The following is a 26,529-nucleotide window of genomic DNA, read 5'->3' as shown; positions in this document are numbered from 1 at the left end:
GTGATATAAATGAACTAAAAATGCTACAAACCAGGTTTCTGTGGTTCTACAAATGTAAGAAACACAATTTGGAGTAAGCTTATTTTTGTGGCAGGGTGTGCAAATCACACCATGCACGTCTCGCGCGGAGTTTAGTTCGACTGCTTGTAAGCAAAACCTTCGCGTAAGAGCGTATTATTTCACCCACAGCTAACAAGGATGGAGAGAAAATGTTTCAAAGGAATAAAATTACTTACTTGTAGCACTTTGTAGTGGTAAAAACAGCTTCTGTGAGCAACTGTGTACTGGAATTTATGTGCAGTTGGACGAACAGGGGACGACTTGCTGATGTGATGCTGGGTAACCAGGCCTGATGGTGCTTCGTGACACATCCAGTCGCGTCGGCCTGGGACTTACAAGGATTATTTGTGTGGTTAACACGACGTACCATCTGCAGAGTGTGTCTTTCCGACTTCACTGTGGGCGGAGTGTGATGATCTTCAGGTGATCTTGGCTGTTTTTGCAGAAACTTTGTAGCATTTTGGCGTTCAGGTGAGTTGTAATGCCGTTCTTTCTTTTTCATTTCCAGTTATTCGACCTGGCACTAAGACTGCTTAGGCTTTGCTTGTTTTATCAAACCTTTCACTCGAATCCTCGATGTGTGAAAATCTGACAAATTTGGCCTCGAGCTCCTTGAATGACGTTGCGCGTTGCCTGCCCGTTAATTATCAACTGAAAGCATCATAATTTGTGCTTTCTTTCTATTGAAAACAGGTTCTACTGCAAATTTAGATGTGCGACCGTAACACCAAACAAATGGATGTCTATTTGCAAGGTACGTAAATGTCTCATTTTTGTAAACGAACAAATTATCGGTGTTAAATTATTTGACTTCCATCTTGTGAGAGATTTTATCATATCTTCTCATCAGAACCAGAGATTGGTTAGTGAAGGTGAATTAAAAATATTTGGTGAAATGTGTATGTCAGTTGTAAATTAATTTATCGAAACATGTAATATTATTGGTATGACAAAGTTCGGATATTTTTGGAACAAGCTTTATTTACCATGCATGTTTTCCTCACAAGGAAAAAGAAGAAAGCTGCATGCAGACTAGCATCAACTTGTGCAACCACAAATGATAATTCCGCACTAATGTTATGATTATGATAAATATGCTAATCTTTCACAAGTAAACTTTACAAGTACATGTACTTGTTTAAAATCAGTAAAATCACTCAGAATGCTGTTTTTAAATAGCATTTCCCATGGTTACTCGAAAAAATCGTGTTACTTATTAAAAAAAGGTCAACATAAAGTACATCAGAATGCTTTTTACAGCGCGACACCCCTTACTGTGGCCACCCAACAAACTTTTGGTGCAGCAGCTAAAAATTGTTTTGTATCCCCATTCAGCAGACCATACAGGGATTGTGAATTCTGAGCAGTGCACTTCTTGAAGCATGTAAATTGAAAACTTTTTCCTTCTGAGCCAATTAAACATTTCTCTTCTTTTTAGTCTATCCCCGAGTCCTCTCACATTAAGAGAACCTATTTTAAGATCCGTAAATAAAACATTGGAGAAAACATTGGAAAAAAAACATGCAGAAAAAGTAAACTAATGTTGTTGTGGTTATTATAGCAGAAAATGATGTTTGTGTTTTTAAAACAAACGAAACACATACAAAAAAAAAGGCGACAAAAAAAGCACACGTAAAAACGTTCCATTGTCAGTTCAAGTCCCAGCAGAGTTGGCTGTCGTAATCATAATAATAGGTAGATGGGTCAACTCATTAGTCCTTGCGATCAATTTGCATACGATTTTTTGTAAAAAAAAGTTACATAGAGTGAAAGAGAAAAGGAGAAAATTTATTTTAAGTAGGCAGGGATACTCTTATAATCATATTTCATGTTATTAATTACAAGATATCGTCCAACCACCTTGGTGTTTGAGTGCTGTTGGGTATCCCTTGCCTTCATCATCGCTTTAATTAATACTTTTCTTTCATCTTGTATCGCCTTCACAAAATTTTCCGTTATGTAGGCATCAGGGTAACTTTCAGATTGCTTTATCTTACCTCGGCTTTTCCAAATTTCGTTTCTGTCTTCATGGCTGATGAATCGGGCAATGATGGGTCTACATCTGTTATCGTTTTTCTTCCCCACTCTGTGCACTGCGTGGAAATTGATGTTCGATGCATCGATGCCCATTTCGTTCTGGATTACACCACAAATCAGAGCTTTGCAATGTTCACCTTCGTACTCTGTGATATTGTTGAAACGTAAGTTTTCTCGTCGGGTGTACTGTTCTAGCTTGATGTTTTCTTCTACTGCCGATTCCAATTTCTTTTCGAGCTGTACTACTTTCAAGCTGAGATCTTCCAGCCCATCCTTCGTTTCCTTTGTGTTTTCCTTCGCCTTTTCCTTCAGCGTGTCCACCTCGCTTTGTGTAAAACTCACGCTTTCTTTTAAGGATGTTACTTCGCTTCTCATCTCTTCAATCTCATGTTTGAGTTCTTGTCTGAGTTTGTCGAAACCGGCTTCCATCGTTTCGATTAGAGCATCGATAGAGCTTTTGCTATTTTCTTTCTTTCGTGCTCTCTGATTGGCTAACTTGTCAAAAAAGTTTGTTGGGTAGCCACGGTAAGGCGCGTCGCGCTGTAAGATACCATTTACTGTACATTAATTTCAATTTAGAGCTTCCAAAAAACATTATGACATGTGACTGAACAAAAACAAATTTGGGGTTTCATTTTATGGCGTATTATGGCAAGGCTTCAGAGACTATTTTACAGGTTGTCATGTTGCAAATAATTCCAGGGTCATCTGTGATGATAATGTGGCATTTTTGCAGCTTTGACTGAGCTGAGCTTTAACCACTGCTGCCAGGTGTTGTGTTGAAAGAGAAATTGAATGGGTCAGCCTTCAATTTTGCTGATGCTTGAACAAAAAATGCAGTGAAGGGATCATTGTCTTAAAAAGCAAGCTTGGCTTCTCTTTGCTTGAGTGGCGGTTGTGTGGCTTTGGCTGCTGGATTAAGCAATGCATCATTTGAAGAGATGTGTCCAAAATGATTTCGACATCCAAAATCCACAACTTTGCCATCTGGTAAGGCCCCAGAAATGGCATGTCCAAACAAACAACAAGAACCCTGCTGGTGTCTTTCGGGTAAACATGATCTTTTTTCATATTCTTGAATTGCAATTGGTTCATGTTTTAATCCATGCTCAACATACCTTGATGTAAATGGCTTTGGATTAATAGGGTCTGCTGTAATTTTTCGTGATTCATCTGCCGTTTTGAAATCAAGTCTCAAATGACAAGGCCCTAAATCTGTGAGTAAGAAAGACTTTATTTTATGAGGGTAACACTTGACAGTAATAAAACCGATGAACTTGTGGCCCTCAGAAAAAGTATTAAAAAAGGAAACAAAGAAAAATAAAAAACAACAGCAGTATCACAATGTTAAAAACTTTTAAAATTAGATTAAAATAAAACTAAGTACATGTACAACATTAAATATTAAATACATTATATCAATTTAAAATTTGAATTACATATATGATTGTGTATGGATTAGATTATTTAAAATCTGTTTAAAAAGAGAATGCTTAAAAAATGTAACACTTGAGCTCCGTTTTAAGTCCACGCTTAGCGAGGTCCACTCTTTAATTGTCCTTACACTAAATGTCTTGTCGCCTTACGTATTTCTCTTATATCAAGTGCAACTTAAGTTAAGATTACAGAAAAGAGTTGATCTATTATGGGTATCAGAGTTTCTGATGAGTAAGTCATTGATATATTCCGGGTGGTGCCATTTATCCTGAACTTGCTTTCATTTTCCCACTGCTCTGAGGGTGACTGGTCTCTTGTGGCTTCCACTATGTTGGTTATAATTGTCTCATCCACAAGAATGGTACTGAACAGTGATTTTGCCAAATTGTCTTAGTCGCCAGGCAAGAGAAAATAACAGCATGGGTTTAAAGGAAACCTTGGATATGAAAGTTCTGTTTCTGTACTGGCATTTTCTTTTAGCATTGATGAAATTTCCACAGTAGCCTCAAAGTTTGCCTTAGTATGAGTTAACTGACAGCTGCAATATGAACCAATCTGACTTTTACTTTTTCCATAAGTGCTAAATCCATCTTGGGGTTGATTTGCTTTAGGGCCTTTTTTAATGTCATTTCGGCTTCAACAGGTATTTATGATAGTACCTGTTTATTTATCTCCATTGCAGTTAGGAAATAAAACTGAATTAAAGGGATATAATACATTTTAAAAATTTACACCGCTTATAAACACTACTATGCCATTATATATCCAACTAAGTTAATTAAAAATTATTTAACTCCGTCTCAACTCTTGTTTTATTGAGTCTCAGGCTGGGCAGAGATTTTGTCGCTTTGACCCTTTTTGTGCCCCTTCTGAAAGTTGGGAAGTGCAAGCTAGATCTGCCTACTCATCATCCTGAAACAACTCACCTGTTGCTTTGTTGTCAAATAAAGTAAACTTGCATGCCTAAAACATTAATACAACAACCTCGTTACAGTAATCAACTTTGCCAGTTTTGCCTGAACAGTGTGCATGAATGACTTGACCAGAGACGATGCACATGGCAAAACAAATGGGGATGCATGGGGAGCTTCACTTTCCTTAAAATCATGATAACACTTTGCTCTCAAATAAAATTACCTTTGATCACTGTTTGCCTCCATCTCCTTCAAATATTCATCCTGCAAAAAGGTTTTAGCTTTCCTCAAATTAGTTGGAATCCAGTGGTGCCCGGTATTGGCAACTTATTTTCCTGAATTTGCTACGCGCATTACAGAAACGGTTTTTGCTCTGGTCTTTTCTCCTTTCTTATCTTTTGTGCTTTTTGGCTGCGTTGTGTATTTTTTCTTTCCTCTCTTCCATTACTTCTAAAGGGTCACATAGGACAAAAGGACAAGCTTCACTCTGTTTATTCTTTGTATCAGACCTGGTTCTTTCCAGCTATGTGTCACTTATCTTGGTTTAAATGAATTTGGCTAGTTCATTTGAATTATTGTTTTTACAATTTCTCATTAGCCGGCAGTTTAAAAAACTACTTGTTTACAAAGTTGCTCTTTGGAGACTTGGTTTCAAAACTAAATTGTAAGTCTTTTTATGCACCTGTGGTGAAATTTCACCAGTGTTCCTATGAGAGCCAGTTCTCCTTTTTCCTTTTCAAATTTTTGTTATTTGCAATTCTAAACTTCTTAAAACACTACTTACTTACACCTCTTACAATGCTACAACTACTTAGAATATAGTAACGACACTACTGACACTAAATATTTACTTATAACATAACATTGATACACATTCCAACACAATGGTTTCTAAGCAATAAAAAACTAAACATTGCTTAAACATACATGTACCTTATTAATTACAACAGTACCTTACTAACCTTAAACTGAAATCAGTTTCATACATTGGTGCAAAAAGTGTTTTGATTATTTCTTGGGTCGTGTTTTTGCTTTTACTACTGCTGAACCGGTTGTGAAAGGAAATGTTTTTCCGCACTGTGTACATCGGAACTCAAACTCTTCTGATGTAATTTGCTTGAGCGAACGGAATTCATAGCTAGCGTTATCACAGTTGCATTTCTATACGTCTTTTAAATCGCTCTGGGCCAATTTCTCAACTGCATTTGACGTTACTAGCAGATGTTGTCCATCGGCTGTGGCCAGCTCATTACTTGTTAGGTTTTTTGGCGAGTGGTTAGCGTTTTGGAGATGTTTGTCAACTTCGCGCAAAAGAGATGCTTTCATAGAAGAAAGGGCCGTACCTTACTAATTACAACAGTATCACATAAAGTTATTACTTTGTACTCTGACTTACAATCAACACACATTCAACACACATTCCACATGAGCGCTACACGCTCGGTTGTCATCAGAGGCCACCAGAAATTTGATTGACAGCAGAGAAAAACGTAGCCCTCGCTTGAGGTTTAAATTTCAGAGTTTGCATTTAACTGAAAGTCGCAATAAAATTTAAACCAGTATCAAGCAAATGATGAATAAGCATTGCTTATAAAAGAAATAAATTAAAAATACACAACACTCACCTCTATTTAACTGCATGTACACTTTTGATCGTGTTTTAAATAAACACTTTAGTGTGTCCCCGCACATTGTGCTGGCCTTTCCCACTTCAGTTAACCTAGTAGTGTTCTTGACTGCCTTGTTAAAGACCAACCTGCGACAGAAACACAGAGAAAGAAGTCTATATACGGCCATGCATGTGTCAATTATGCACCTAGGCACTTGAGGCTCAGTTTGCCTATTATTAGGAAATAGTTTTCTGAAGTTGTAAAACCTATAAACACATATTTTAAACTAAGGTAGACAAATTATTTTGATACAGACAAAATTCTTTCCAAAACAGTTTTGAATAAATGCTATTAAAAAAAAGGTGTCTTAGGGTTTCCAGGTTAAACTTATAATTTTGGTATTGGTATATACATGTATAGTATAAAGTTAGGGACTTTGTATTGAAAAGCCTTGGCATAAGACTTGGAACATACATGTAGTATGCAGTAAAAGAAATATTTTTTCTCATTGATCTTCAGTTAAATTAAAATCCTGTTTCAGAAGCCGCATGAGCGGCATGTTAGTACAGAAGTTGTTTGAAGGGAGATATGATCAGTTAGTTCCTTGTGTTTACAGCGGACGCGGGTAATCCATTCAAAAGCCTTCGCATTGCCAGAAATCTGGGACAAAATGGCGCACACGCTTGCGCAGTACACCATCAATGGCGCCAAAATCGTGTGAGGAAATGTATGGAAAATCGAATTTTTTAAAAAATAAAACAATTACGAGCTAACCGATACCTTAGCTCGACCTCGATGTAAGTCCTAGGTCGATTTTGCAATGCATCTAACTTGAAAACAAGTAAAAAAACATTATTCTACTTACTTCCCGAGATGTCTCTTATCTTACACTTCTTCTACGCTCTTACTTCATACATTGTCTTTAAAAATAGTAAAACCACGCCAAAGTCCTCGGTGATTTAATGGGCAAACCTCGAACAAGTCACTTTACATGGCCTCGTCATGAATACAGCAGAGTTTGATGGTTCAAAATCTTTTGTAAAGAGTCACATAATGCGAGCAAGATACTTCCCAAACTGCTGTAAAACTGAAGAATTAAGGGACCATTGGAAGCCATCTTGAGCCAATGTATTCCGTGCAAAGTGGCAAAGAAGCCGTCGAAAAATACCGTCTGAAAACGATCTCAAGGCCACAAACGTTCGCCATTTTGTTTTAAGCTTTTCCCCAGTGCCTTCGGTTTTGAATGCTAGTTTCTAGTTCCTCACTGACCGTAAAGTGACGAGTGCCTGGCGGAAAATTCAAGCGCCAAAATATGAAAGTCTGTAAAGAGCTGAACCTGAACTTGAATAATTTGAGCTCTGTGGATCTGTTTTACGAAGAAAAAAGGAAGAAAAAAACATCTTAAAAGAAAATTTTAGGTATCTACCAGACCGAGCGACTGATAGCAAGAAAACAGGACTATTTTTAGAGACAATTCATGAAAAATTTGGACCCTGTTTGAGGAGACAGACATGTCTGATGTTCTTCTCGATTACAAGAAATCTCAATGTGAGTGCAATCTAAAGCTTAGCACAGAATTCCCCCTGAACAGCAGGCTGCCCAGGAACACACATTCCTTTTTTGTGTTGAAATCCCATGGCCCCTTTTACATCTATGGAATGGCCTCCAAAGTGGAAGCTATGGTTCAACAACCTACATTGATTTGTTTAATTTGAGTGTCGTGGATGGATGGTTCGCCTTAAGGAGAAACTGTCAGCGTGTAGAGACACTACTGTTCAATAAGGCTTATGAAGTTAATCTTGCTTACAGAAAAACTACAGGAAGAAAGAGAAAACAACTAGATGATAAAGTGTACAAACTAAGTATTAGAAGGAATGAAACAGAAACAATGGAGTCATTGAAATCTGAATTAGAAAAGTCACGAGTAAAACTAGAAGAATGGAAACAAAAGTACATTGATTTAGAAGCTGAAAAAGAAAAATTATATGAGCAGCTTAAGAAAGAAATTCATCTAAAAGATCAAGAAATTACAGATTTGACCCAAGTTATCAAAGATCTAGTAAACTATGTGGAATTTCTTGAAAGGAGGGAAACTTTAAAGTGCCAGGGGAAAAAATTCCATGAGCTTGGAGCTAAACAACAGGGAAGAAAACTCTGTCATTTAAAAAACAAGGCACAATGTGCCTTATGGTTTTGTAAATCCTTTGGTCTTGAATTGAATCAAATAACTTTACAAGATGAGGAAGGATTAAGTCATAATCTGAATTACAGAACACCCATGTCATCTCCTTGCACTTATGCAAACCTAATTATTCGAGAAGACAAAAACAAAGTAGAACAAGTTTTGTTCCTTCTTGACAAGTTCGGCGTGGGAGATGAGGTCTACCATGAATTAACTATGGTTTTCGAAGGAATGCCAAAATCATATCTTGTTAAACAGTTAAGGAGCAATGTGAACAAAACTTATCACATTGAAAGAACTCCAGGCAAGTTCCCAGGTGCATACATAAATTTTTCAGCAACTCTTAACTGATCACATAAGGCAGCTTCTTACTGACAAGCCAGAATTAAAGAACAAAACCATACAAGTGAAATTAAGTGGAGATGGTGCTCGAATGTCTCGGACCACAAATTTCATGATCATGTCATTTGCATTGCTACAGTTAAATGAATATGTTATGTCCTCAAAACACAACAGGACTATTGCAATAATTAATGGACCTGAGGAATATGAGACGATTCAAAAGTCTATGGCCCATTTTTTTGAAGAGGTGAATGGGCTCATAAACAAAGGCTCTATATCTATTGATGGAGAGGAAATTCAACTAAATTTTTTTTTAGGAGGAGACATGAAATTTCTTCTCATGTTCCTAGGCTTAAATTCTGCAACAGCAGACTATGCTTGCCTTTGGTGTAAGATACATAAGGATGATCAATGGGACACAAGCAAACCATGTAATCATTACAATGAAGATCCCCAAAGGAGGAATCTAGATGAAATTAAACAGATGGTTCACTCCAAAGACAACTTTGGTTGCAAACATAAGCCTGTAACAGACAAACTGCTACAAAATGTTATTGACAAAGTTTTTTTAGAAAGATGCAGTTCAAGATTTTACAAAACCAAGAGGGCAACCAAAAGGAATCAACCTTGAAAAACTTGTGGAAACAATTAACTCTTTGGGGATATCATTCGCTATCTGAAACAAGCGGAACGCAGATGGATCAGAAAGCCAAAAAAAAGAATTTACAAGTCTTCTAGGATCTCAGAAAAAAAGCTTCTAAATGAATTACCTCCCAAATTGACCGGTATTCTCTATCCTGACACTTGTAAAACTGTTGAAAAAATTTGGACTGACTTTGGACATTTGTACAATCAGATTTCAGATTTCAATCTGACTGAAACTGCTGCAGATTCCATTTTTGCACAGGCTAAGGCATGGGTTGAGCTGTTTTGTTCCTTAAAGGGGGGAGGCCTGGGTATACTAGACCCAGGGTAACCCCTTACATGCACACTCTAGTTTATCATATCCCCTACTTTGTTAGAATGCATGGCTGTGTGAAAAAATTCACCGGTCAAGGTGTCGAAAAAATAATGACGATGCCAAAAGGGTGCTGTTTAACAAGTCAAACAAGTGGGATGCAGCAAAGGATATACTCTGCACAGAAAGCAGGCAATGGGACTTGAAACACCAGGAGAGAATAAAACGTCAAACACCAAAAGAAAGCTGGAGTATTGGGGTAATGAAATCACTGCAAACAGGCAACAGAAGAGGGCCAAATGTAAAGATTCCCCTGATACGACCCAGGATGATGATGTTTCAGTTCCCATCCCCAATGAGTGGTCCGAGAGCCTTCTAAACATGAATGCGAGGCTCATGCGGGGTTTTTTGCTCGAAATTGCAAAGAAACATATGGAAAATTGCGACTGGGTTGCCGAAAAACCTTAAAAATTATAAACGCTTTGAGGATCCTGAGCTAGGAGGTGATCTGCGGGCTAGAGGGATACCAGTGTCAATCAGAAAAATTAGAAGATCTGGTAGAACTGACCGAGAAGACTAACAAATTTCCTTGAAGTAGTTGAATCAGGATAGTGCAAGTCAGTCATCGAGTCGCAAGGTAATAACCCCAATCTGTTAATATTTGTTTTGATTGTACATCTGACTTGCCAGAGGCAATAGACTTAACTTGGAGAGATTTGTATTGTTATTATTTAAAAAAAAGTAAGAATAAATGTCTGAAGGCATGCTGCGTATTGACTTCATATTTTGATCGGCATATGGACAAAAACAACTGAACGAAATAATGGTGCATTAATTATTTACGAATTCGTTTGCTGTTAAATGCTCTCATTGTTTAGTTAAAAGAATAGCTTTTAATTCCACTAAACTGATTTCTTTCACACTCTGACTGCTATTTTTCTGTGCTGCTACGAAACGTCTTTAACAGAAATAGTAAATTAATTAATGTTCTCGAACGCTGGTTCAAGCAAACTGGCAAAATCACAAGATCTAAACTTCCAAATTCCTTTCGCCCCTAAATCATCGAATGTTTGAATAAAAAATAATTTTCTCAGCTCAGTCAAGTGAGGATATCGATAATTTAATGATCATTTAATATTCTTCCACGAAAATAGTCTGAAGCAGATCTGGATGTTTCAAATTAAAATCTCGCACGCACATTAAGATCGGCAAACTCACTAAATTACAAAGCAATTTACAAATTCGTTTTGGAGCTAACTACACACAATTTTTGAGTAAAAGGCTAGATTTTCATTTGGCTCAGGTGATGTTGTTAATCGTTTCACGCTCATTTCATGGTCTTGCAGTGAAAAAAGTTATCACAGCGCTAGCTTTTGTTTACGTTTGTTACTGAGATATGTGTGCGTGATCAAATTTAATTTAGCAAGTTCCCTCTTCTGAACCCCTTACTTAAATAGCAATATAAATATCCTCAAGGATGTTTAATCCCTCGCTTAAGTCGGATATACACTGAAAATAAACATAACAGATTAGCTGGAAACATAACCTGGTGTTGAAGTTTACTTCGCTAGTATTGCTGACTGGAAACCGTTCCCGACGATTCAGTGTAAATTTGTTAGCCTTCTTGGTCAGTTCTACCAGATCTTCTAATTATTTCTGATTGACACTGGTATCCCTCTAGCCCGCAGATCACCGTCTAGCTCTAGATCCTCAAAGCGTTTATAATTTTTAAGGTTTTTCGGCAATCCATTCGCAATTTTCCCTGTTTCTTTGCAATTTTGAGCAAAGTACCGCGCATGAGCCTCGCATTCATGTTCAGAAGGCTCTCGTCCCAGGGCCGTCGGGGAATACGAATAAGGCCTATTATAAAGGAAAAAGGTCTTAGGCCAAAAGGCCTGTCAAACCTTAAGAAAAAGGAACTTATTGAAGTCATTGAAAAATCTTAACTTGATTTAATCTTAACTTAACATTGGCTGTGAGATTTGTACCTAACATGAGGATGGTACTTTAATAAAGTTAATTGATACTTTCTCAATGTATATCCTAGGTTTCTCCACCACTTTGTCCCCCAATTTGACATGACTTTTGGGGGAGAGACCAAGTAATGTCCTCATCTTAACAGGAAACCGCATCCTGTACCCATCACCGTGTTTGTCAAACACACAATTCCACTGGTTGGGAAGTTGGCATTTACTGAAATCTCCCTCGTCATATAGGGTCCAGTTTTTTTCAGGCGATTTCCTTCCTTTACTGTGAAATAGATATTTGAAAACGTCATGTCTGAACTCCATGGTAATTCTTTGCTCTGGAGATTTGTGTTTGAGACACTCAAGTATGCCGTGCCTAAGCCGGTCCACATTCTTCTGAATAATTGCAAGTTCAGGTTTGGGGGCTGCAAAGTACCTAGAAAAAGTATGAGACGGATTAATTTTTAACCACTGTGAACCAAAATAAATAAACATGTATTAAAATTCATTCCTCATTTTAGACTAAGACTACTGCTTTTCTTTTTTCCCTAAGACTTTCGTTTTTGTGACTAGCAGCAAAAACTTAAGTTAAACACTGAAAGCTCTGGAAGACAATCTTGTAAGCTCAATTAAAATTGTTAAAAGTTACAAAAAATTTAAATTACCTTAACAAAAGAGGAGAAAGATGTTCTACTGGCTCCCAGGTATTCTTGAATGAGCTGTACCCTTTCCATTTGACAAGATATTTGGTTTCCTAAAAGGATAAAGTGATTCCATTATCATGATAAGTTTATTCAGGGTTTATATATTCGATGCTATTGACAAAAGGTTCAGTGAAGTACAGTTTTACTTACAGTTTTATCCGCGTCCTGTTTTGTTGCTATCAGTCGCTCGGCCTGGTAGACACCTAAAATTTTCTTCGAAGATGGTTTTTTTTCTTCCTTTTCTCTTCATACAACATATCCACAGAGCTTAAATTATTTAAAATATCATAGGGGACACGTTTTCCCTTACTACAATCGTTTTTGTCCGCCATTTTGAAAATGAGATGCCGCTGACAATTTATCACGGGTGCGAAATGTCTCCGATTTCTGGCAATGTTATATAACACTAATTTCTACCATAAAGTGCAAGCTTGCTAACGCGTTGTGTAGTGGCTATGCATTGGCCCTCCAGTCCAGCGGCCCGGGTTCGATTCTCAGCAGGGATGATTAATTTTTTTTTTTTACGACAATCTATTTTACAATTTTATACAAACGTCCTTTTTTTCTTTCTCCTTTTTTTATGAATCTATTAGAGATGTAAATCAAGTACTATACAGTATATTATTAAAAGGCAACAAAATTCGTCAGTTTGGCGAGCTTTTTTTACGATAAATTATTTACATATCACGACTTTCGATTATCATACAATACGCTTGGAACTATAAAACATTCAGAGACTGCTAAAATTGGACTTTATTCATACAATTGTCCTGAAATCAACTTTTTAATACCCAACACAGTCGCAGTCCACAGTTCGTGCCTGGAAAATCTAAAAATTCGATCAAAACACGGAAGATCAGTTCAGTGCTTCGAAGATTTTCATATTTTCTCTAAGATTATTTCTTCCATTTGTCATGTGAAATTCTTAACCCTTTGGTGACTGCCCCAAAAATGGCTATTTTTGACATAAGTTTGTTAAATTTGGGCTACTTCGTTAGTATTTAACTAATTTAGACTTGTTATATGTCATTTTAAAGCTAAATAAATGGACATCAAGAATATGTTTTCAGATTCCTTTTATTTATTTTAATTAACTAATTAATGATAATTGACATTAATTAATGTGTCACGCAACACATACTTTTTTCATGCAAATGGAATATATCTCCTTTTCTTTATATTAAAATGCAAACTGTTAAAAGAAAAGTTATAGCTTATCATGTAATGCTTCTTCACGAAAAATTGGAGGAAAATATCTTGAAATGTGACATAATTATGGCTTCAAACTCCCGGTGCCTTTCAGGGCACAATTTTGCTATGTGAAGACACTTGGGACACCAAGTAGAAATCGACATGTACTAGTTTGTTTGGATCACAAAATTACCTTAACAACACTTAGAAAAGTAACTGAAGGGTTGTGTTCATTTTATAATAAACTTATTTAAAAATGCCAGATGCAGTAAAATATCAATCATAGACACGACCCCTAAACGAAAGCGATCAAAACCAATGTCCACTTTTCAATGTCCAATGTTCATGGCAGCCTGAGAAAAAAAAGGAACATGTTATTACTTATGAACATGAGCACAAAGTCATTTTCTATGTTCATAATTTTTGCTGTGCCATAGTGCAAAACAATTCTTGTCCTGTGTGCAATGCAAATAAACTTTACACTGACTGGCATTACAGTATGTTACAACCTTGAGAGCTTTCTTGCTTGTGTCATAGCAAACCCTGCAATTTCTCTTTTCTTTAGAAACATGAGGAATATGAACAGTCTCAAAGTCCCCAGGATCCTTAGCATTAGGATTGAAGACTGGAGGCTGTTCATACTCCTCAAGGCCAGCCAGTTGGCGTACAAGCTCTTCTCGGAATTCTGTCACCGAATACTTTTGGGGGCGTTTCAACTCGGGTACATCTCGGTTTGCGTGGCGATGAAGCTGGAACAAAATAAAGCTGTTTACCACAGCTATGTCTATCATGTGAAAGAAAAGAGTCTTCCACCAACGCATGCATTTCCTCAATGCATTACTTTTTCCAATAATTTGGTCGGACCTATCCACCCCATTCATGAACGAATTGTAGTCATTGATGGCCTTCGGCTGTTGGACTCGGATGCTCTGCCATCTGTTGGCAACTTTTTCTTTCCTTTGCACCTGACCATATTCATTTGCAGTGTGGATTGATGATAGCATGGTCACAGGCCTGTCGTCTTTCCACTGGAGGCATAAGCAATTGTCATCTCTGACCCATCTCATTGCTCCCCTGTTTTTACCCCTTGCCCATTCCTTTCCTTTTTTCATTGCTTCTGGGAATGCTCTCCTGTTTTCGGCTGCAGTTCCACAAGAAGGAATCTTGATATGAAACAAATCCTTGACAAGTTTGGAAGAAGTATAGAAATTTTCAAAGTACATGTGGTACCCTTGGTTAGTAAGTGGACGAGCCAGTTTCTTAACCACATCATAGCCAACCCATTTTCACTGGGTTCCTGATCAGCATTTCTACGGCCAGTATACACATCAAAGTCATAAGTGTAACCATTTGCGCTATCAGCTAGTACCCACAGCTTAATTCCCCACTTTGTAGGCTTGTCCTTGATATACTGCCGTATGCCAGACCTATGTTTGGATTTAACCATCCTTTCATCCACTGAAACATGCTGAAAGGGCTGATAAAGGGACTTGCATTTATCCTTGAATACCTCCAACAAGCTACTAACTTTACGTAGCTTATCTGCTTCATCCTCTGTGCCTGGGTCAACAACATGCAACATTCCCATCGACGCCTTAAATCTGTCCCTTGCCATTATTCTGCGCGCCCAAAGACCATGATAGAGTGACTTCGTACTCCAATAGCGATGGAAAGAACTGACAGTGACAAGACCACAATACATTATAAGGGCAATGAGACATGCAATTTCATTGGGACTTGTTTCTTTCCAGGCACCATCCTTGTCACCATAATAGGGCTTGTTGACTATTGCCTCCCATGCATAGGCATTTGTGTGTGTGCATATTTGTAATAAGAGGGCATCAGTAAAAAAGAGCTTGAAGAAATCAATGGCTTTTGTCATACCGCCTCGTAAGACAGGCACATTCAAGTCAAGACCGGGAGGACGGACAGGAAGAAAAGAAGGTAGTATATTTCCTGTGTCAGGATCATCATAGCTTTGATATTGCTGACCTGCAGCTGGACGAGCCACTCTTCTGGCACGTGCACCTCTGGCTTGTGGTGGATTTCTTCCTCTTCCTCTTCGTACAGGTATACCTCGTCTTCCTCTGCCACGGACCCCTCCAGCCCTTCCTCTTTGAACAACAGTGTAGTCAGGATCATTGCTATCATCACTCTCCTGTTCTGAATCTTCACCTGCCATGCTAGTTGCAGTAGAATTTGCAACACTTTCATTTGAATCAGAAAAATGAACGCGTATGAGAAGGAAATCATGGCCATGGCAGATTGGGAACATGTAAAATAATTACACAAATTTATGTTGTTGTTCAAAGTAATGTTTTCTACAAGGATAAAATAGAGCCACAACAATATATGCAATAATATTGTTACAGTTATAACATCGCGATCATCTGTCAAATACTGGATATAATAAGCTTGAAAATATGCGGAAAGGAAAAAAACATTATGTATTTCTTTTGCATTAGCTGATCTTGTGTTGGAAAATATAAATAGACATACAAAATAATTTATCACGCGATTTCACCGAAAACATGTTTACCGATTGAAGTTTAGCATAAATCAGGAAAAGACAAGGTTACTTGCATAGAATAATAAATTGTAAGGTCCATTTCAATGTAAACTTGCTAATACAGTTAGCTTATAATTCATAAATATCGAGGCAACATATCAGAGGAATGCCAAACATGGAGAAAAATTATGATGCTTTTGGGAATACAATCACACAAAATAATACCGAGAAGAGCTTGTAGGGCAACTGGCTGGCCTTGAAATCATTGTAATTCTATTTCCATTGATAGCTATTCGAAAAACAGCCCAAAGAAAGGAATAGCTAGCTTCAAATCTGTGATGTTGTGCAATGTCAATATTTCAATACTGTAGATAACACGAGGTCGAGTTGCCGCGACAAATCAGCTGTAAGTTGAAAATTTGATCATAACCTACGCAAAAACCAAAGGAAAACCTTCATAAGATATAAAAAAGAGCGAATATGCTTTATCTAAGATTTGAACAACTAGATATTTCATCCCAACACCACACATGTTATTGAACGGCTTGTTTCTCGAAAACCTAACTTTTGTTTACGCTTCACTCACCTCGTGTTCTCTTCGGATTCGCTGTTATCGTCAAGCTGCTGGTCTAATTCGAATTCTTCTCCATTCGATAAACCTCCTGTGTCACTATCTAAGCCACTTTCAGCCTCATTATCGCTTCGAGTACAAAGATCTGCAACTTCTTCCGCTGTAAATCGCACACACGATCGCTTGCTACTCGACGCCATATTGGTTTCAAAATCAGGACGCGCTTCAGTGAGTTGAGCTTTGAATTCACCGCAACCAATCAGGTCAAAAGAAGAACAAAAGGAATGGCAGTGATTGGAGGCTTCCTGAGACTATTTTAAAAACAATTTAGTTATAGGCAGGTCCAAATTCGTTGCTATAGAGAAGTTTGATGCCATGGTTCGAAATCGAACCATATTTGCAGGGGCCGTGTTACGCCGCAAAATGTAATAATCGCCGCAAAATGTAATACTAACGCAAAATGTAATAACAATCGCCGCAAAATGTAATAACGCAAAATGTAATAAGATTGACGCAAAATGTAATAAAGTTGTTAACGCAAAATGTAATAACTTTTTAGCGCAAAATGTAATAAATTTTCTAACGCATAATGTAATAACGCAAAATGTAATAACGCTAAAATAACATGGCTGTCTCATTACTTCATTGAATTGCACTCAATAATTTACCTCGTGTAAGTTTCTAAGAACCAAATGAAAACTGCCACTCCCAGACCTATTTCTTTCTAGAATTTACCTCGCAGAAGTCAGGGAGGAATAGGGGAGGAGATGGATCCTTGACTCTTGCCTGTTAAAAAACTCATTAATAATTCATAAAGAAAATACAAAAGAAATTAATATTTAATGAGTGTCTTTATATCTGATAAAGACACGGCTAAACTTTACGTCCAATTTTCTAGGCCAAAATAACCCCAAATCTAAATATTAGTTCAAGAATGAGTTGATCTACATCAGAAGATTTTTAAGCCGTTCAATAAATTCGCAGTTCGTGTTTTATCAAGTCTAAAACACTCGGCTGCGCCTCGTGTTTTAAACTTGATAAAACACTACTGCTCATTTATTAAACATTACTTAATAGGCTGGGTATGTTTTGGCAATAAGTAGCAAACAACCTATCATTGTTTTAAAACAATAGGCAAAAACTATAGCCTTTTAGCATCCGATTCAAGGCGTGCCTATGTTTTAATATATTATCGCATTAGATAATTATTGCTCGCAGTTCTTAATCTCCTTCGCACCTATCCTTTTCAATTAATACTTACTCGTCGTAGAAACTAAACAATAACATGAAAATGAACAGTAAATAGGATCACAAATACCAGGAACCTTTATGTGTTGTAATTGGACAGTTTTGCAATACTATGTCCTATACTCTTTGCAGTAAATTTGGAAAATAAAAGAAACGCTGTAAACAACATCAACATTCAAGATTTTATAATTTTATATAATTTTTAACAATGTAATTACAAAGTACACACGAGCCCAAAAGCGCTTTAGCTTTGATTCCTTATCTTGTTAAATAAAGACCACTTACAAACACCCATTGATTTCAACGTTTTCAGCGTTAGACTTATTACACCCACTGGAAACTTACTTTTTCGTCCTTACCCCCTAAATATTTTTACAGTGAAAACAGTCAATTTCTTCATAAAATTTTGGACCCTGCCGGTAGGCAGTTTAAATCCCATTTTGTTTTGGTCAAATGGTCAAGATCTGTTTCATATCAAACCACAATTACTTTACTTTTGGCCTATCTTGTAAAGTTTATCCGGCGCTTTATTAAAGCAAAGCAGTTGCATGTACATCTATAATCTTAAACTCGCGTAAAACCAACAAAACGTTAATGTATCTGAGCATGGCAAAACGATTTCGACATAAATATAAATTTTAGAGTTATTACATTTTGCGTTATTACATAATGCGTTAGAAAATTTATTGCATTTTGCGTTAAAAAGTTATTACATTTTGCGTTAACAACTTTATTACATTTTGCGTCAATCTTATTACATTTTGCGTTATTATTACATTTTGCGGCGATTGTTATTACATTTTGCGTTAGCATTACATTTTGCGGCGATTATTACATTTTGCGGCGTAACAGGCCGTCACCAAAGGGTTAAGAGCTATAAATCGAGCCATTCGAAGAAGCTTTTATACATACAAGCCATTAAACTTTGAACCTACGGTATCGGTCAGCGTGCTAACAACAACACAAAGAAAGCTACAGTATATGCTAATTTTCAGCCCAAATGATCAGTACGCCGAAGTTGTCAAGCAGTTAGGGGTTTGGTCTTCAAAATTATAGTTGATGTTAAGAGTCGCCGGTTCAAACCTCAGAAGTGTGAAACAAAAAGTTAAAAAAACACAAGGATAATTAATTTATAATTTAATGCATAAATTATTATTCATAAATTAAAGTTAACAGCCCATCGACCGACTGACCGAGTGAAAATTTGCATATCACTTTCATAACCATACTCGTTTCATTACATTCACGAGTAAAAAGGGTCAATTTTATTGATTTTACGTATAATTTACTTTTTTTACACGAAATCAACTACTGTGCAAAAATTAACCATACAATATTTCTTCAAATCTTTACATTATTTCATCTCTTACAAGTCAAAATAAATGTTGGAATCAATATTATCTATATCTGTAACAAAAGGCTCCCAAACTTTTGATTGTTCGTTAACTACAGGTACAGTAGATTTACACTTAAAATAACTGTCCGTCCTCTTTGAATGATAATAATTTCTTGATCGTTCCATTATTTTTCTCCTGAACCGTTCATCTCCTCTATTTTTTCTCCTTTTCTCATCTATTTCATTTTTATGCTTTTCTCTGTGCAGTTTGTCATTTAAAAATCTTTCGTCTGGCTTTTGGTAGAAAGGGAGTGGTTTGTTTTTTCCACTTCAGTATTTTTCTTTTTTCTGTACTTTAATTATGTCTTTAGTCTTGTGATACCATTCTGATTGTTTTCTTCACCCTTTTTTCTATATTTTTTCAAAATAAACAAAGAAAAATGTAAATGGTTTCACACGATCGTACAAGTGCTCAATGCAAATACATGCAGAGTGGAAAACTGCAATTAAAAGATAGAGACTATGGACAGTTACTCGAGTTTCATGCACAAGGTGATCATCAGACTCTTTATAGCAGTGGAAAGAAAATTTAAACTACACTTATGGAGGGAGATGTTTGAGCAATCCTGCTTCTGATTGGCCGCATAAAATGTGTCTTCATGCCTGCACTTGATTATTAATTCAGATCTCTTATTGAGGAGAGTATTGATCCGTCAGCAAATTGCAGGGTGACGGGTTTCCCCTGTAAGAGCTTGCTCACGTGACATTTGACCATTTGGGTGTAGCAGTGACAGTTACTTTGTAGACGATGTTGTTGATAAGGCATACACCATCAAAAGGGTAAAGGTCCTCTTATTCACCATCAGGAGGGTGGCTCACCCATTATCTCAAATGTAACAACTTTGGCTGTTACGATTGTTGATTAGCAACTACTTCAAATCTAATGACGTCTTCAAAGTTTATATTTAACAAATCAGCCATCTTTCTTTGAATATTAATTAAACCTTGGTGACATTCTTGTATTTCGGTTTTGGTCTGGTTGATTTAATCTCTGCGATTTGTTGTTTAATTTCTTTTCTAATGCGACTGATGGTTGTACTGGTTGTTCCCAGCTTGATTTGACATAAAGGGAGAATTGATTTATTTTGCCCATGAAAAATGTATTTTAAGCGCATACGTCTTGCAAAATCGTTGTAATCCTGCAAAAGTTGGCGCCATATTTTTTTTTAGTTAATGTGGCGGTTGGTAACTTTGAATCCCTTGGTAAATAATTTAATTTGGGAGTCAGTCAAATTCGTTTTTGATAGGTTTTTTTATAAACCACTCTTTATTTTTCAGGGGTGGATCCAGGATTTTTGATGAGTGATTTGCACCAACTTAACTAAGGAGGGGGGGAGGGTTGGGGCATGCTTCCTCAAGAAAATTTGAAATTTAGTGTCCTCAGATTTCAATTTTGCTGTTTATTTCTGAGAGTACTTTAAGCCATACAGACACATTAACAGCACCCCCACAGAAAGCATGATTCTGTACAAAAAATCATTCCTGTTTCTTAACCCTTTACAGCCCAAATTAATTGGAACTTAATTTAGTACTAAACCTGAGGTCCCTAAAAATATAAAATATGTCACGCATAAATTATGTCACAACAGAAATATGTCACGCATATGCTACAACTCAATAAAGCCTTGCGTAAATATTGAACTTGTTTCCTATACGTAAATCCATTAGAATAACCCGTAAAATGATTTGTACCGTTTACACTTTGTATAAATAAATTCTCATTTGTAAAACTCCCTGAAGAAGTCCGCAACAGTCTGACGACACGCCTAGGAGAATAAATCAGTTGTTCAAATACCGTTCGCAAAGTGTTGTTCACTAGTTTAGTTTCCGTAAAAAATATCTTCTAAAGTCGATACTGGAGGAAGCCACATGAAGAACGGGGCTGGAAAAGTTATGGTTGCTCCGGGCCAAAGAGAAAATTCGCCATTGCAATCACACAGAATCACTGCTAAATTATGCAACTAACATTTCCCGCTGGCGGGCTTCGAAAATGTCAGACTGTGGATATAATACTTTGTAAAAGTTTATTCGTATTTTGCCCGCAATGGACCACAAAATATACATACGGTAAACATAATGCACCATCAAGATATTTAGAGTATGCTAGCCAGGGAAATCTTGCTAGCCAACCCCACACAAAATGGCGCTTAGAATTTGAACTTTCCACTGACACTGGGAACTCAAACAACTCACCTGGTTTCTAAAGATTCTCTATTAACCTGAACTTGTCCTGGTTGGAATATGTTCTCGTTTCTTTGAAAACCAAGCCGATATCGTTCACAGAGCAGTCCTCCTTGCGGCAAACGTGTTTGTAAATTGAAATTCCCTCTTCCTTCGTAGCAAGTTTCGAACTCTGCTAATCAGAATACGAACAAACAAAGGACTTTCGGGGAGAGGCTTCCCTTTAAATACGATTGTCACTAGTTTGCACAGTAGTTCGCGACCTGGATAGCCAATCAAAACCGAGTTTGAGTGATTCAAAAGACAATGCGCGTGTTTCTGGCCAATCGGAGAGAGTTTTGAGTGATTCGTGAAAAGATCAATATACCACCCACTCCCACCCACTGTGTACAATTTTTTTCCAGTCGTGCCTACGATTTTTTTCGCATTGATCTGGAAGTATCGACAGAGGACGAAAGTGCGCGAATTCGCTCGGAAAGGGCTGGATTTGCTGTGTAATGTTCGACGGAATAACGACATACGGCGCTTTTTTCTTTGTTTTATTTTACAATCAACAATTAAACAAGAAGGATAAATTAATTTATTTCTTTAACTAAATAAAGAACCTGAGAAATAAAAAAACGCAAATATTTGGAAACATTTGAGTGATTTGTGCAAATCACTTGAACTAGTCTGGATCCACCCCTGATTTTTTGTAAGAGAGCAGTCGGTAGTTTTTTGCGCTCATGGCACCTCTTGATTTTTATTTGTTTTTTTGTTATCATTGTTTTATCCTTTCTTTTGTTTTCGTTGTCTGTAATTGTGTTTGCAGTGTTAGAACACTCAGTGAACAGACATGTATACTTTTCAACTTCTTTATTGTTTACTGCTTCTTTTAAAGTCGACAGCAGTGTAGACACATTTTTTGGATCAATTCCTAGTAAGAATGCTAGGCTTTTTACACTGATATCCGCCGATAGCGGCTTTTCTTTGGATTTGTTATTGCCTCTCTTGGCAGTGCCTTCCCGGAGAGTTTATTCTTTTCCTTTACAGAGCCTGTTTTTTTTTGTTTCTCAAGGCGGCGGTAGTTAAATCTATTCAAGGCTGAAATGAAACCTTGTTCCGCTTTCTGTTCGACCGCCAGAGTGTCTTTTTTGAACAGTTCGTCCGGCAGGATGTTAACCTGTGCACTATATCTTGGGGCTTTGGACAAGTCTTGTTTTCAAGATTAACTTTAAGCTTCTTTATGGGCTCTTCAGTTAGTAAAGGTTCTCATCAGGTGTTCCTTTTCTTGCTCGCTCCGTCCTTATGTTGCTTCGCTGCTCCGTCTTGACGGATTTACGGGAGGCTGGTAGCTAGTGATCTCTTCTTCTTTAGAGGAAATATCTATATCACTATCGAGCATCGTGACTGCAGTAAATCGTCCACTGGTGTGTTTAAAGGACTCGTTCCCAAAGTTAGAAGGTCACTATAGTCATATTTGGAGACCATTGTGTTACAGCAAGCAATTTCAGTGTGGTTTTAAGCAAGACGGCAGTTTCGAATCTTAAGGATTCTCGTCAATTGCTATTTTCAACTATTTGTTAGTGGAACAGTAGAGTGTTTAGCTCAATTCCATTCCAATGAGGCGTAGGAGGTGTTTTCAATTTGATTTTCTCCCAATTGTATACCAATTGGAGCTCAATATTAATAATTATTACAGTGAATGTATGGGATCAAATAGCGCATACCGTGACGTTTGCGTCACATGGCCTCTAACACAGAGACTTGTCTGCCTGTAGAAAGACCAAGAAAACACCACGCGCAAAGTGTCTCAACAGATTAAAAGCTAAAATAACAGTTACTTGTGCTCAGTGTACGTCTACAATCGTAATTTCAATGGGTTTTCTGCTCTTAATATAGGATATTAGTTTTCGTTGCAATTGTATGAACAACTAAGACCAGGAATCTTGGTTTATCCGGAAAGATACACTTTTTCGTACACGTAAACCGTAACATTAAAATGGTGTTTGGACACCTATAGTTAAATTTTCTCGTTGGGTGCCCCTAAATAATGCTTCCACGTGTATAAGAACAATCCTTGGTGAAATCTTGGTCATTTTCTAACCGGCCTACGACTGCACTTTAGCCAGGAGAAATACTATCACGAATAATACTATAATATCGTGATCAAAATGCTTGAGTATACAATCAGCAGAGATTATAAAATATGAACTGTAACTATGTATTTACCTCCATCCATGTTGATGTAGTGACTAGTCCGTCCAGCAATAAGCAATAATATTGGTCTCGCTGTCTTGCATTTACCATGTGATCTTGAATATTCCCGGTTGTGTCTGGTATGTTTTAGAGGCTGTCAAAAGGCCGCTGACTGGTGAATGGAACTTAACATCAATCATCAAGTTGACGGGCTCTGGACCAATATTACTAGAATCTCAAAAAAAAGCCTGTAAAGTTTTGTGCTTAATTTCACGGCAGCGGCAAACCCCACCTTTACAGAAAATATGGGAACATTCTGGATGACTAGCCTGTGCTTTTGTTTATCTGCAATGCTGGTTGCTGAACGATAGGGCGGTGCTTGGAAGCACACGGGTGTCTATCTCGTGTGAGCTGCCTTATTTGACACTTCGGAGAAAGCGGCACTAAATATAATCGCGGTAAAAGCTTTTGCGACAGTGAAGAATTGATTTTTAATTCCCCCCCATTGTAAAAAACACTGTGAACTCATTTTATGTGAACTGCTTCTGATAGCATGTTTTGTTCATTTTATCGTAGGATAGACAGCTGGGGACGAAGACAATCAAGACTGTCAAGGATTCAAGTGCAGATCTGTTAATGGAAATTGTTGCACAGTAGTGCTAGCGTAACAAATCGCTGAACAGTTCGATTGAGCTAGGTAGAACAAATGGTTTGATGGAACAAATCGCTGCGCAGTTCCTGGATATTTCCGAAACTGCCAAGTCACGTCGCCAGATAAAACCGTAGCGGCTCTGTCAATAAAATAATTAACGCCTATTATTAACAAGACAAAACACTTGCAAGCTTTTGCATTCAGTTATACAGAAGGCATCTGATGGAAATAAAACAGACACCTTCACATTCTTTGTTAACACACGAAGTGCTAGATGTACTGATTGTATGAATACATATCGTTTTCTTTTAATATAAAGACAAATAGATTTATTACTATTTTAAAACGCTTAATTGTTGTTAGTTTTTGTTTTCTTTTTGACACCGTTTGCTGGGTGGTGCTGTAACGTTTGAACTTGTTCTTCGCGGTTGGTCCAACAAACCCAAGGATTCCGACATGCTTCATTGACCGAAATGTAACCCCACCACTCAAATGAAATAGTGACAAATGACAACCATAAAAGCCGAAAATAGAATGGTGGTTTGGCATATTGTTTATTTTTGGGCAAAAGATTGTATTTTTCAAATCCGAGGGATTAGGCTGTGCTAGAAAGAGTACATTGGCGTTCTCGATTTTCCATGCGTTTCTCTATGATGTTTTCCCGCAAAACTAGCGAAACTAAATTATCACCTCCTACAGCTTGAGGCTGATACACAGCTCCATGTTCTTTGGTTCTTATAACCTGAGATCATCAAATTTTGATTTTTTTCCTTCCCTCATTCTAAGGCTGAAATAGTACTTTATAATATTGCTTTTTTCAATGTATGGAACAAACCCTTTTCACTGGCAAAAAATAAAAGACGTTTAGAAGACCGCTTTTAACGGGACTGCCACTTAAACGCATGCGTTCCTTTCTTGGCATCGTCTTTCAAATGATGTACACAACATACCACATAGACTCTGATGCTACCAGCGAAACAAATAAATAGTTTTCTCTTTCAGTATAATAAGTGCTTACGGGTTACGCTGCTAGGGTAAAGCATCGGTTCCCAGTCAGGCATTGCCGCCTAATTGAACACCGCAATTGCCCTAGCTAGCAAAGCACGTGAAGTACTGGAAACTTGTTTCTGGGAAGGCTTTGCCCTGTAAGCTTCTTTATTACCTTTTTGACTTTGCTGGCGTAAATAATAGCTAAACATATTGAATTAAATTTTAACCTTACAACACTTATAACACTACAACACACTGTCCGCCATTTTTTCAGTCATTTTATTAAATTTAAATTTTCAATAAGACGGACAGTCGGTAGACTGCGAGCAGGCTTCCGAAACAGAGGAGCGTTATTTTTTTTTATTTTTTATCGAGGCAGGTTTAATGAACAAAAGCCTACATATTAGATATAATACAAAAGCCCATTTGGCGCGAAAATATGCTCAGATATTTGTCCACGGAAATTATCTGTTCCGAGACGTAAACAGATTTCCGAGAGCAAAATTTCGACCGCATTTTTGGTTCAGACACACACAAAGACCCCGGCGTAACCAAAATAAATAGCACCCTTGGTCACCCTTGGTCAGTTCAAAAATTCAAACAGACAAAGTGCACTCTTATTGGTTTATCCAAACAGAAACTTTAAATTACATCCAGGACATTCTGGCGACACTGATCACACACCCTTGATTTATTCAAACAGACACCTTAAATTACATTTGGGACACATTGTGTGACACTGGTTGTCATGCACCCTTCAATGCATTTTTCCATCCATTGAAATATGATCCGCATACAAACTAATTGTCTCCATTACAAACTTCCTGCGGTTTCTTAAGTAAACATACTCTCCCATAACAATCATAAAAAATTCACCGCTACACCTTATTTCTACTTACAGTGCGGCTACTGTTACCGGGGTCACCCAGACAAAGTTAACCAATCACAAAGCAGAACGGAAACAATAAATTTCAGCATTTTTATCTTCAGCCAATGAAATGTTGAGTACAGAGCAAAGAAATTTCAACTTCTTCGTTCGCCATGAAAACACATCAATGCTAAATTTTGGCTGTATGGCTCTGGATTTTCAATGAACTTTGATTGCATCCCTTTTGAACTTGAGTAGTTGGGACAGCACAAGTTGGAAAGTAAATATCAGCGACATTAATGAGAGAGGAGTTCAAAACTGTGTCAAAACAGGGAAAGCAACGGCCGTGCCATATGTCTCCAGACGTAAAAGTTCGTGGTGGAGTTCGCTTGTGACAAATATTTCCTCTACGGCATCAACCGGAGTTTTGGTAGTACCATGTGGAAAATAAATGCACGTAAGGCCAGCAAAGGAAGACATTCTAAAGTGCATAACGTACCAAACGAGGACGATGACAACATTTTTTTTCACTTC

General features: G+C 37.3%; 1 long non-coding RNA gene and 3 pseudogenes across 1 annotated transcript; 2 read left to right on the top strand and 2 right to left on the bottom strand.

Annotated features, from left to right (window-relative positions):
• Positions 1–428: 428 nt before the first annotated feature.
• LOC144650178 (uncharacterized) lies at positions 429–25,535 on the top strand. Its single transcript, XR_013570030.1, has 3 exons — positions 429–531; positions 754–814; positions 24,062–25,535. It is a non-coding gene; the product is annotated as an uncharacterized LOC144650178 (long non-coding RNA).
• LOC144647859 (uncharacterized) lies at positions 2,954–4,802 on the bottom strand (annotated as a pseudogene).
• LOC144647858 (uncharacterized) lies at positions 6,712–11,486 on the top strand (annotated as a pseudogene).
• On the bottom strand, positions 11,468–12,543 carry LOC144647857 (histone-lysine N-methyltransferase SUV39H1-A-like; annotated as a pseudogene).
• Positions 25,536–26,529: the final 994 nt, after the last annotated feature.

Source organism: Oculina patagonica, chromosome 4 (genome assembly GCF_052425735.1).
Source record: "Oculina patagonica isolate OP01 chromosome 4, crgOcupat, whole genome shotgun sequence".
NCBI lineage: Eukaryota > Metazoa > Cnidaria > Anthozoa > Scleractinia > Oculinidae > Oculina > Oculina patagonica.
The sequence above is the reverse complement of the archived record's forward strand: the minus strand, read 5'-3'. Positions and strand labels throughout refer to the sequence as shown.